Source organism: Labeo rohita, chromosome 6 (genome assembly GCF_022985175.1).
Source record: "Labeo rohita strain BAU-BD-2019 chromosome 6, IGBB_LRoh.1.0, whole genome shotgun sequence".
NCBI lineage: Eukaryota > Metazoa > Chordata > Actinopteri > Cypriniformes > Cyprinidae > Labeo > Labeo rohita.
This window is the reverse complement of record NC_066874.1, coordinates 1653769-1668065: the sequence shown is the minus strand read 5'-3', so window position 1 is coordinate 1668065 and position 14297 is coordinate 1653769.

Below are 14297 nucleotides of genomic sequence, written 5' to 3'. Positions count from 1 at the left end.
TGTTTCTCTCTGCAGTCTCTCATTACTCTGTTAGCTTTCCAAACATTGAATGTGAAGAGTGTTTATCAGTCTGAAACTGTTTTTTTAGGATCCGCACAGATGAATATGATGGAACTGCACCAACATGGAGAAAAAAAACATCTTTGTCCACTGCTGTGTGTTCTGAGGAAATGTATTCTCTGCAATGAACATTATATCTCCAGTATTTCAGTACAGCTGATGACTTTTTGAACATGAATTTCTAATATTTCAGTTTAGTTTATGCATTTTAAATCACTAATTTCAGTATAGTTTACAGTATGCAATTTTAAACGTATATATGTAAAATTTCAATATAGCTTATGCGTTTTTGTGCATTTTTGAATCACACATTTCAGTATAGTTTATGCATTTTTGAACATACAAATCACTAATATTTCACTATAGTTTATGCATTTTTATGTATTTTTAAATCACTAATATTTCACTATTGTTAATGCATTTAGAACACGTAAATCTCTAATAATTCAATATAGCTTTTGCATTTTAAAATTACTAATATTTCAGTATATTTTATGCATTTTTAAATCACTTATATTTCAGAAAAGTTTATGCATTTTTTAACATATAAATCTCTTAATATTTCAATATAGCTTATGCATTTTTAAATCACTAATATTTCAGTATAGTTAATGCATTTTTGAACAAATAAATCTCTAATATTTCACTATAGCTTATGCATTTTTGTACATTTTTAAATCACTAATATTTCAGTATAGTTGATGCATTTTTGAACAAATAAATCTCTAGTATTTCAGTATAGCTTATGCATTTTAATACATAATATTTCAGTATAGTTTATGCATTTTTGAACAAATAAATCTAATATTTTAATATAGCAATTTATTTATGCATTTTTAAATTACTAATATTTCAGTCTAGCTTATGCGTTTTTGAACATACAAATCACTAATATTTCATTATAGTTTATGCATTTTTATATCACTAATATTTCACTATTGTTGATGCATTTTTTAACATAAATCTCTAATATTTCAATATAGCTCATGCATTTTTGAACATATAAATGTCTAATATTCATTATAGTTGATGCATGATTTTTAAACATAAATCACTATTATTTCAGTATAGTTTATTTTTTTTTTTTTTTTGCAAGCAACATTTATATCACTAATATTTACTTTTATGTATTTGAGATATGAAAAGAGATCTACAGGAATTGGCATAAAGATCATGATCATTTTTGCATCATAGATTAACATGTTCAAAAATAGAGCAATTGTTGTTTTCTCTCTCCATTGGTTACTTTTCTGACTCATTATTCTGGTCTGTACAAACACAGGTTTGGGTTAGAGATAAATATGAGTCTGTGAAATATGGCACGTGTGTGTTCTGTGATAATTGAGTGTTTCATGAAGTTCAGAAATAGATGCGAGAGGTGGAATCAGTGTCTGTTTCCCCAGGGATCAATAAGAGATCTCTCATCATTTGAGTGGCGTGACTTGATTTCCGTACATTGCTTCTCTGTGCGTCTCTGGCACAGACTCTCACTGTGTTCACGAGGAGCGGATGCTCAGGAGAGGACGCCGGCTGTGTGCTTGTAGTCATGGTAACGCTGGTGGAGACGGATGAAGATAACAGGTTGGAAAATGGAATGAGGCGTTCTCGATGTGCCGTATTGATCTCCCATCGGCGCGTGTGAATCACAGAAAGACACTGTTAAACACCGATTCGAACGAAATACAGTTTACACTCGTGTGACTGAACACATGACAGCGCTTTATTATGTTTGCCGAGCCCATATTAAAATAATACCAGGATATGAAACTACTATCTTGTTTGAAGTAGAATATTATATGATATGATGATGGTCTGACTTCAGGGTCAAAAACACTGAGCTCAAATAAAAGACTAGGCTTTATCTTAGGAAATGCTGCCGTTTGTGTCAATAGAAATAAGACAGAATTACCAGGAAGGAATGCACAAGGTTTTCATTTTTTATGCTCAATACACTACCAGGTAAAAGTTTTTGAACAGTTACTTTTTATGTATTTTTTTTTTTTTTTTTTTTTTTTAAAGAAGTCTCTTCTGCTCACTGTGCCTGCATTTATTTGATCAAGTAAAATTTTAAAATAATTTTTACAATTTGAAATAACTGTTATTTTAAAATGTAATTTATTCCTGTGATTTCAAAGCTGAATTTTTAGCATCATTACTCCAGTCATCCTTCAGAAATCATTCTAAGATTCTGATTTTTGGCTCACTAAAACATTTATTATTATTATTATGTTGAAAACAGCTGAGGAGAGTTTTTTTTCTTCGATAAATAGAAAGCTCACAAGAACAGCATTTATCTGAAATAGAAATATTTTGAAACATAGTAAATGTCTTTGTCATCACTTATGATCAATTTAAAGCATCCTTGCTAAATAAAAGTATTAATTTCCATAATTTCAAAGAATCCTGAAAAAATGTATACTCAACTGTTTTAAATTTTGATAATAATAATCTTTTTTTTTTTTTTTTTTTTTTTTTTTTTTTTTGGAGCAGCAAATAAGGTATTAGAATGAATTCTGAAGGATCATGTGACACTGAAGACTGGAGTGATGATGCTGGCTTTAATCACAGAAATAAATTACATTTTAAAATATATTAAAATAGAAAACAGTTATTTTACATTGTAAAAATATTTCAAAATATTACTGTTTTTGCTGTACTTTGGATCAAATACATGCAGGCTTACTGAGCTTCTTTAAAAAAAACTTTTGACTGGTAGTGTATTTTAACACTTTTATTAGAAAAATTACACATTAGAGGTTTTTTTGGAAAAAAAAAAACCATTTAGTTAAAATATTTATTGATTAATTATATATATATATATATATATATATATATATATAATATATATATATATGGGGGGGGTTGTATTAATTTATGTATGCCTACATAATTTTTATTAACTTTCATTTAAGTTTTAGTTTTAGTCATTTTAGCACATCAAGTTTAACTAAACACAAATCATAAAATGTCTTGTTATTTTATTTAGTTTGGTTGTTTTTAGTATTTTTTGTTTCAGGTAATGCTTTTTATTCTTTTTATATTTTATTTCAACTGCCAAAATAGTTTATGGTTTTAGTTTTAGTTTACTACGGTATAATCTTTTTTGATTTTAAGAAATATTTAAATAATTTATCAACTCATTTGCATATTCATTGTTGTCCAATATTGGTTAATGATTACATGACATGCAGGTAAACAATTTTTTTTTTTCTTTTTTTTTTTTTAGTAATATTGTATTATTTTGATTGTTTTTATTTTAAAAATATTTATCTATTTTAATTTCATGTAAAATATACGTAAAATATACGATATTCACAAATGTAAATATACGAAGCAAACATTGCTTTTTATATATTTTTAAGTGCAGCATGTTGTTACTTATTCAATAAGGTAAACAACAAACATATGAGTTTGAGAATATATTACTGTTTCACATACTATTGGTTCACAGCATCAGTTTCTTCACTTGAAGATCTTATATGGACTGTATCTGCATTTAAATGCCATTTGGATTAAACATGTTGATAGACGTGATACGTGACATTTGAATCAGACATCTGTTCTGCTGGAGATACTCATATATCACACACCTTTACCTCTTGCGAAATATCACGTGGGCAGAGCTTTGACTGTTACACTCTCAGTATTACAACTGAATTTTCAAGATTTAATTTCATTCACTATGGAATTTTATTCAAATTTATTGTACTTTGCATATGTCACGAGCAGAGAATGAGCTGTTCCCTCTGAGGGTAAAACTTCATTCACATCCCGAAGCTCAGAAACAGAGTGAACAAAGTGAACAAATGCAAATGAGTTGAATGAAAGTTTCTCCACAGCAGGTGCAAAATGCCTTCAAACCACGAGAAAATGCAAAAACTGAGCTGTTGCAGATCTACACACACACACACGGTGACAAATGAGCGTCTGTAAATCTCTCAATGAGCGTCTGTCAGATTCAGAAGGGTTGGTGTGTGTGTCCTGTATTTGCATTTATATGCACGCGTTCACCATTACGCCATTAGAAAATCAAACTCCTCTGATGGCTTCCGAAAGTCAATGTAATGATCCAGATTTCCTCCTGAAAGCGAGATTGGCTTTTTACTTTTAGTCTTCCTTTTAAACACTTTAACACTTTTTTTAACGCCGTGTGTGTGATGGAATCTCATTTCACAGCTCATTTAACACTCGCGGAAGCATATTCATGAAAATAAAGCCTCTCCGCCGTCATTTCCATTGAGCTCCGTGTTCTGCGCTCATTATGACGCTGTTTACTTGCTTTAGTATAATGTCAAATAATTGGCTCCGACTCGTCGCAGTAACGAGTCTTTGATGGTGAATAGTTGGGTTGATGCACTACTGGAGGAAAACACAGTTTGAGTTTCGCCGAACTGTAATCTGCAGGAAATATTCGGGTTAATCACACTTTGCCAGATAATAATACAGATGCCAAACCACAAAATGCCCTCATGCCAACAAACATTATTTTATTATGATGATTACAGCCACCCTGTCATTATCTTACTAACAGTTTACTTCATATGAACTGTCAAGTATTGCTCAAACAAAGGTGCAGGAGCATTAAAATGCAGTTTGAAATAATGTTTCTGCTCAATATGAGGACAAATAACAGGTGCGAGAAAGAGCAACGTGGTTTTAGAAGTAAAACACTTGAATGAATCAAAATTTAGAAATACACGTGTTTTAAATATATGCAGCAGCTGTTGCATTTAACTCATGATCAGTGGCAAGAGATCACAGAAACAATGCACAGCAAACACCATTATTCATTTCAAAGTGCCTTACTGTATTAAAATAAACATCATTTCAATCAGGTGAACTAAAACTATGATTATAAAATGGAATTTCTGATTGAATGAGCCACAGTCAAAGCTGTTTAATGCAGGAAAAATGCATTACAAATCTGTGATGCACATGTTTAACAACCCAGGTGAAGAAAAAGTGCACTTTCATAATGTGGTCTATTTTCATGCACTAATTTTGTACTTAATATACTAAAAATTATGCTTTAGTACTTCTTAAGAAAAAGTTTTTGGATACCATGAGTATGAACGAAAATGTGCTTGTATCATTGTATTTAAAAAATGCATTTAGTTACCACTTGTAGTACACGTGAGTGTACTTGTGTATGAAAGATGGGTTTAAGTGTACTACACTAAATGCATTTTTTAAATACAGAGATAGCATATTAAAAACATTTTAATTCATATCCACGGTATCCCAAAATAGCACAACTGAGATGATCTTAAGTTTATCTTAAGAAGTACTAAAAAATAATTTTAAGTATATTAAGTACAAAATTAGTGCATGAAAACAGAGCGCTTTAAATACATTATGAACGTGTATTTTTTTTCACCTGGGAGGCTGCAGTTTGGTTAAAAATAAAATAAAGGAAAAAATAAATAAAGGAGTTTAACAAATTTATGTATGTATGTATCATGGCTATTACATTTAAACATAAAACAGTCATGCAGACTCTTTTTCCATTTTGCATTGTATATTGTATATAAATATTGTTAGCTTTTTGACAACAAATTCTTGTCACTATGCAGCATCTGCTGTATGCATAAATGTAAATGTTTGTACAAACGAGCCTATCAGACTGAGACTTGTGGGCGGGGTTCACGGAAAGTGAACTGACAACTGTGAACTGGCATCGTGTGCTTTGTAGTTTGTGTGTGTTTGTGTCTTTCACTCACCACAAATACAAATGAGGTTAAATGCTCTTTACAAATGCTGGCAATTATTCAAAGGCTGCAGACAATAAGGTCAAAGGTCAACGATAGTTTACTGTGATGTCACTAATCAATCGAGGTCTTGAACTCCAGTCCTTCCTGTCCATTAAAAAGAACCCAGAACATTCCGTTAATGAAAGTCTATGGGATTTTTCGGGATTGTTCTTTGACTGCTACAGGAAAACCATTAATCCAGTGGTTTTCCATACACACGTGCCCTTTTTTTCTCGGACGTGTCGTGCCTGGGATTTCTAAATGGCCAGGTTTTGGCTTTGCTTTCCTCTGTAGAGTCCTCATACATTATATGTACTTGTATTTGCATTGCTTTGACCTTTCTCCATAGATCCCGCTTTCTCACACACCGTGATTGATAGATTATGTACAATTCCTTCAGGCTATTGGTCACTTTTCAGTCATTACCTTTAGCAAGTATAAAAACAATAGGAAACCAAAGCCAAAACACAGATATTTTGGACAATTTAGAAATCCTGGGAAAAAGAGGAAGCATGCTCACAATAGAAAAAGAAAGCATACTAAATCAGAACAGGCTGAAATACTGTGCAACGTATTTGTGACCCTGCACCACAAGTCATAAGGGTCATTTTTAAAAAAATGAAATTTATACATCATAAATAAATAGGCTTAGCATTTATATATATGGTTTGTTAGGATAGGGCAATATTTGGCTGAGATACATCTATTTGAATAAATGAAATCTGAGGGTGCAAAAAATCAAATATTGAGAAAATCGCATTTAAAGTTGTCCATATAAAGTTCTTAGCAATGCATATTACTAATCAAAAATTAAGCTTTGATAAATTTACGATAGGAAATTTACAAAATATCTTCATGGAATTCACTCCCGTATACATATGCATCTAGATGTTTTTAAATCAAGATACATTTATTTAAGAAGAAAAATTACAGAAGATATTCTGTAATCTGTAGATATTCTAGCGTTCTGAAAAAAATGTATCAAAATTAAATGAGTTTATGCTAAAAACAAATCTGCCAATAGGGTTGGAAAAACTAACTTTTCCCTTTGAATAAAGTTTATTTTTCTGACACCACTGACTTTTTTTTTTGTTTGTTTGTTTTTTCTGAGGGTGCAAAAAAAAAAAAAAAAAAAAATTGCCTTTAAATTTGCCAAAATGAAGTTCTTAGCAATGCATATTACTAATCAAAAATTAAGTTTTGATATATTTAAGGTAGGAAATTTACAAAATATCTTCAAAATATCCCAGTGATTTTTGGCATAAAAGAAAAATTGATCATTTTGACCCATACAACATATTGGCTATTGCTACAAATATACACATGCTACTTACGACTGGCTTTGTGGTCCAGGGTCACATTTATGCTAACATTTGATTGTTCACAGCTTAAAAGCTCTAAAAGGAAAAGTTTGTACACTGTTTCTTGACAAAGCAGCAAAACGTAAGTAAAGTGAAATACATCAATTGTAGCTGAGGAAAAGAAACTTGTGATGTTGCACACGTAGGTGAAAACACTTCCTGCAGTCGTACGGTGGCCTGAGGGCACCATTTGAGATTGAGTGTCATTTCGCATGAAGAGCTGTGAGGAGATGAGAAGCGTGGAAAACAGGTTTACCTGAGACTCCCAGCTGTGTGTGTGAACGCCCGGTGTAAGATAACAACACACAAAAACATGCGATAGTATATGTTTGCATTGGAGAGTTTACCTTCATGCACACCATATTTGAATATTCCAGTAATAATTGAGCATTTCACCTCAGGCCTCGGTGTGTTTGCGTTCATCTGGCTTTTTCGTAGTCCTGATTAAACCGCCTCAGGACTGTTAAACACAGAAACCAGATCTTAGCTATGCTTCTAAGGCTTTAGACAGTTATTGGAGGATCAGCTCCACACCTCCAGGTGTAAACAGATGCCGTTCTCAGCTCTGAACCCCAGGTAAAGCTCATCTCGCTGGATAAGCGGCCTGCGAGGAAATCACTCACCTCATCCTGAAATACTCCTCTGAGGAGCGGCTGTGAGGTATGGAAGATCATTAAAAGCGCACAGACAGTGACTGATTGGTGTTAAATGTGTGTGATTCTGCTCTGTGCTCCTCTCTGGATTGTATTTCTGTCACTGTTATATGACAGAGATGAATGGCTCTGATGGTTTGTTTGTGGAGGAGCGAGTGTGTGTTTGGAGAAGACTGAAGTGATGTCATGAGTCACTGACTGTGATGTCTTGGCAAGCAGGAGATAAGTGTTAATGAGCAGCCAAAGCTTGTGTGCATCATTCAGAACTTTGAAATGCATTGTATTTGAAACGTATACAGATTTCGTCACAAGTTTGGAAGCATTACAATTTTTAAATGTTTTTAGTGAAGTCTCTTCTGCTCAACAAGGCTGCATTTATGTGCTCAAAAATACAGTAAAAACTGTACAATTGTGAAATATTATTACAATATCAAATAACTGTTATCTATGTGAATATATGTTAAAATGTAATTTGTATCTGTGATGCAAAGCTGAATTTTCAGCATCTTTACTTCAGTCTTCAGTGTCACAAGATCTTTCAGAAATCATTCTAATACACAGATTTGCTGCGCAAAAAATATTTCTGATCATTATAAATGTTGAAAACAATCATGTAACACCAAAGACTGGAGTAATGATGATGGAAATTCAGCTTTACATCACAGAAGTAAATTACATTGTAAAATCTATTCAAATAGAAAATAGTTATTCTTAATTGTAATAATATTTCACAATTTTACAGTTTTTATTGTATTTTTGATCAAATAAATGCAGTCTCAGTGAGCAGAAGAGACTGCATTAAAACATTTTAAAATCATAATGCTTTTCAAACTTTTAACAAGTATTGTGAATTATTACATTTAATAAATTAGCTTTATTTTGTGAATAATGGTGGGGGAACACTTCAGAATGCTTTAGTGAAGTGTTTCTAGACTTGTTTTGCTTCAGGACCTATATTTTAAATTGAACATCAAGTGGCGACCAACACAGTACCAAAATCATTTATCATGCAAAAGTCACAAATACTATAATGTTTGATTGGACTCACAATCTTTGACATCGGCAGCAAATTAAATAGGGGCTGGGGAAGTGTTCCTCTTGTTTAAAAGTTGATAGGTCTATTTATACACTGTTCATACAGTACTAGGACACTGTTTATTTTACTTTCTGCAAGTTATATAGTTATTCCATTAGGTGGTGACTTGACAAGTGAGTCTCATTCATTCATAAGTGGAATCATTCATTCAACCAGTTTGTTCAAAATACTTATTCATTCTGTCAACCTAGTCATTAAAAATGCTTGAATGCCTACTCAATGCCCATGTGGTAATAAAGAACATCAGGCAGGAGATTTCAGATTTCATCTGAAATATGTGACCCTGGACCACAAAACTAGTCATAAGTGTAAATTTCTCGAAATTGAGATTTAACTGAGATTTTGAAAATCTAGAACCTGATGGTGCAAAAAATCAAAATATTGAGAAAATCGCCTTTAAAATTGTCTAAATGAAGTTCTGAGCAATGCATATTACTAATATATATATTAAGTTTTGATATATTTCGTGTAGGAAATTTACAAAATATCTTCATAGAACATGATCTTTACATAATATCCAAATGATTTTAGGCATAAAAGAAAAATCTATAAATTTGACCCATCTGATGTATTTTTGGCTATTGCTACAAATATACCCATGCAACATAAGAAGTGTCTTGCTCTTAAAATACAGATAAAAGTCATACAGATAAAAGTAATACATCTTTCGAATCTGTACAGACTCTACGTTTATTTGCGTGCATTTAGAATAACAACAAAATGTTGCACTTTTGTAAAATAATGAAAGCAAACAGGATGCTCTTTCTGCCGTCTCGGTCTCTGTGAACTTGAGCTCGAAACTTCAAAACTCTGTGTGTACTTGCCTTACAGACATGAAAAATATAGGCTCTCTATAGGGAGTGAAATGTCTACTTTTAAATGAACCAATTCCAATAGAAAACAAGCATTCTCAGATTACATCATTTGTATGAAACATAGACCCATCCACTACTGCGGAGATGACAAGTCAGTCAAAGAGATAAAGATAAAGATAAAGATAAAGAGACTTTATCTCTTGGACCAAAAACAAAGAAAGCACTAGTTAATCAATAAATTATTAAAACACTAATGCAGTCTTCTTGCTGTTTTCCCTTGAAACATTCATAATTATTATATCTGCCGGTGCGCTGTGGCAAGCTTTTTTTGAGTGCGCTTGAGTGCTTATTAGGCTATGTAAACGCTCATTATTATGATTTATACGGTTTATCAAACGTGCGATATATAATAATAGTCGACTAATCCTTAAAATGAACGACCACTAGTTGACCAGAAAAATCTTCAGTTGAGGGCAGCCCTACATCCAACCAACATATAAAGCAACCAACGACACTGTTTTATGTGTCATGAGGCTCATCAAATCTGAAAATGTTGACAGTACAATAACAGACGGAAGGGGAAAATAGCTTGTATCAAAAAATATCACAGAAATATGTCACAAATTTGATTAGAAGCCAAATAATGTCTTCAGACTGATAAGCTCCATGATGTTCCCTCAGTTGTTTTTAAGTCCCAGCTGTGTGCGTGTTCTCCTGGTGCTAAGCATCTGTGGATTTGTGTGCTGAAGAGACATCAAGTTCACACAAACAAACAGCTACAGCGCAGAAGATTTTGCAAAGCTGCAAGAAAAGGGTGGCAAAGACATTTTTTGTAAGCTTAATGATGTTAGTTTTATTCTAAAATAGGAAACATAGTCATAATAAAAACTTTCAACTGCTACTGTACATTTGGACCCTTCTTGACAAGCAGCAGAAATAATTTCCAGGGTCACAGACACTCATAAATACTTTGCAAACTTATCACCACGTGAGCTGAAGATGCTAAGCAATATTCAGCATGTCGAACTGATCCCAGAGCAACTGCAAACATCAACATATCTTTGTTTTCTCTTAAGCATTCACATTTACTGAGTGCAGCTCCTCAGAGATCTGATCCTGAAACACATCCACCAAAATATGACCCGCAAGTTCAAATGTGTTGAGAGAATCAACCATCAGGTCATGTCCTAAATGAAAACTATTCTGTCTTTTGGTTTTACCAAACATACTGCTTAAAGGTAAAGGGTTATATTTCGCTCAGATAAGTTGAGATCGGGGTCATGCTTTATTGAAGACCATCTTTATAGAAGATAGAGGTCATCTTAGGTTTTTTGAAACTTTTTGAAGCTTTTCATATCCTTATCTTCTTTTTAAATGTTCATCTGTAGGATTTGAAGTCCTGATCTGATTTATGAAATTAGTCTCTTTACATAGACAGGATTTGACTTCCACATTGTGTAATTCACAGATCACGTTTTTAACATGTGCAGCCATTACTGAAACCCCAAACTTCCACTTTGCTTGGTACAGTTTCACCATCCAATTATGCAAGTATGCATTTTATAAGACTTGTGAAAGGTTAAGGAATGATTATTGTCATGTTTGTGATCAGCTGTTCCTGCTTTCAGATCTCCTTTAACAACACGTACATTTTTTTTCAGCTTTCAATATGAGATTTTCATTGCCATCAATTGTCAATGGACTATTCTGAACAGGATTTGATTGCACGTAAAATTATAAGCACCAGACTAGAGAAAAATATCTAAGTGAATCATCAGCTGTGGTTTGAATAGCAGAGCCACTGAACACGTATTTTCCTTTCACATGACTTCCACATAGCTGGTTTTAATTGGCCTTGAAATCTGAGAAAGATCTTTTAATCAGTGAAAATGAGACGGCATCTGAGGAGAAAAGCTCAGAAATGTTCATTTGTTTCAAAGCATCAGTCGTCTTCTGTTCTGCTGTCATGGTCTGGTGTACTAAAAGAGGGATTAAATTAAGTTAATTTAATAATGAGGACTGATTCATTCAATTAAGATGAATTCATGATGTTTCTCAAATGCTATAATTGTTCCACTGTGGGTTTATGGAAGTAACAAGAACTGTGGCCTTACACAGCGATACAGTGGTCAGGAAAAACCAAAGCTCAATGGGAAAACCCATCATCTGCTTGAAAAAAAATTGTGGCATGTGAGCTGAAGAGCAGCAAATACAGAAAAGCAGCTGTTTCAAGGAAAAGGTTTAGCAAAAATCATTCTTCTTCCCAGATGTAGATTCAAAACATATAAGACTCAGATTCAGATGTTACTCAAGAATAGAAGAGTTTGAAACAAAACCTCACACTATGACTCCAAAAATAGACTCATGATGAACTTAATATGAGCAGCTGTAGCTGCGAACAAAAAGCTCTGTAACTTGAGTGGAGGATGTTGTCTTCTCAGCTGAGCTGATGGAATTAGATGTGATTATATAGTCTCAAAGGAATCCATCCATAGATTTACATTCAGTGACTGAGGTTTATATGTCTCAGCCAGCATTCAGCAAGAACTGTGCGTGTATGGATGTGGCAAACTTTATAAGTTCTTTTATGAGGTATAAGACAATTACACGGTCAAACAAGTGCCTTGGACTCTTTAACAAGCTCAACTCCAGCCATAATGCAAAGATCGTAAACATTTAAGTGTCCAAGGTCAAAGCCAAAATAGTCAATTCAAATTCCAGTGAGACAAGAGGCCGAATGTAATCTGAAACCAAGAATGCAAGCGCAACCACCCTCAAACAAGAAAAGAAGGCTTCATATTGCAGTGTCTCCATACATGACTTCACAGTGCATAAGAAACATACAGTATGCAAAGTGTTTAACAGGTGAAATCACAAGAAACAGGTGTGTGCAAAACAGGTGAAAAGAGCGTCACTTTGTTTTAAAAAATGGTGGAGAAAGTTTGGTGCACAGACATTCTGATTAATTAGGTTGTGCACACATAATTTCATATGAACTTGTACTGTTTCAACAACAAACAGATCAGTTCAGTAGATTAGTCATTTGCAAGCTGAAATGTAATTAAGATTTGGCTTAGAAATATCCAAAAATCATTTAAACAGCAATTTTAGGGGTACAATCATTCATGTCAACTGATTCAAATAGTAAACAAAGTGTCTAATTTAACTTAATTACTTCTTTCCAAACATTTGTCAGTCCCTAGATTTTGTACACTCTAAAAATAAAGGTTTTAAAATGTTTTTTTTGCAGTGATGCCATAGAAGAACCGTTTTTGGCTTCCAAATAACCATTCAGAGAAAAGTTCTTCAACAGTTCTAAAGGTTCTTCATGGAACCATAGATGCCATTATACCAGGGGTGCTCAATCCTGCTCCTGGAGATCTACCTTCCTGCAGAGTTCAGCTCCAACCCTGATTGAACACACCTGAAGGTAGATCTCTAGGAGCAGGATTGAGCACCCCTGCATTATACCATAGACTGTCTGAATACTTGATTATGATTGGCTGGCAGGTATGCATTAAAACCGTTTATACTAGAGGGCCATTGAATGCTTGTATCTGATTGGCTGACAAATATTCTAAGGTGTGCATAATTTTTCAGGGAAACGCACGGCGAACGTAATTCCAGGCAGCTTTTTTTACCGCAGTACACTGTAAAAAACAATTTGTTGAGTCAACTGAAAATAATTTGTTACCCGGCTGCCTTAAAATTTTAAGTTCAGTCATCTCAAAAAAGTTTAGTCAACTTGAAATGTTAAGTTGTACTAAGTGACAACTTAGGTATTTGAGTTCATTCAACTTAAAATTTTAAGGCAGCTGGGTAACAAGCCCATTTTTTGTTTAGCCAACTTAAATATAATTTGTCACTTAGTACAACTTAACATTTCAAGTTGACTAAACTTTTTTGAGATGACTGAACTTAAAATTTTAAGGCAGCAGGGTAACAAATTATTTTAAGTTGACTCAAATTGTGTTTTTGTTTTTTACAGTGTCCATATCTATACCACTTCGCTACATGACTTCAGTCATTTCAAAGGTCCTTACAGCCTAAAACAGCAAAGTAACCAAAACCCACAACGACACTGGCCAAACAAATAAACACAGTAAACATACATTATTTTCGAAGACTTCAATGGCCCGTCGTGAATTATTCCTTCCTTAATGCACAGGTAGTTCCAAGTCAGCTAGCTGTGCTTTATCCCTTACATAAATAACCTTTACTTTTAAGAGTGTAGATCAGTGGATATAAACATAGATCAGCAGTTAAAAGTCTAGTATGACTGGTTGGTCAAGTGGGAATGTTTTTGTTGCTTTGAATATGAGTGGTTTCAGGTTGCAATCCAGGGTATTGTAACTTTTTACATTTTAATTAACCAAAATCGCTCTATATATTTGAGTGTATGTATATTTTGATTTTGCATTTTGTACTTTGAGCAGATAAAACAGATATATAAAGTAATGTAAGCCTATATAGCAGTGTAAATCTTAGAGCTGTGTGAGAAAACACACTGCTATTGCTGTCTGCAACGACCACTCAGCAAAACATTAAAAGTAATTCCAGTG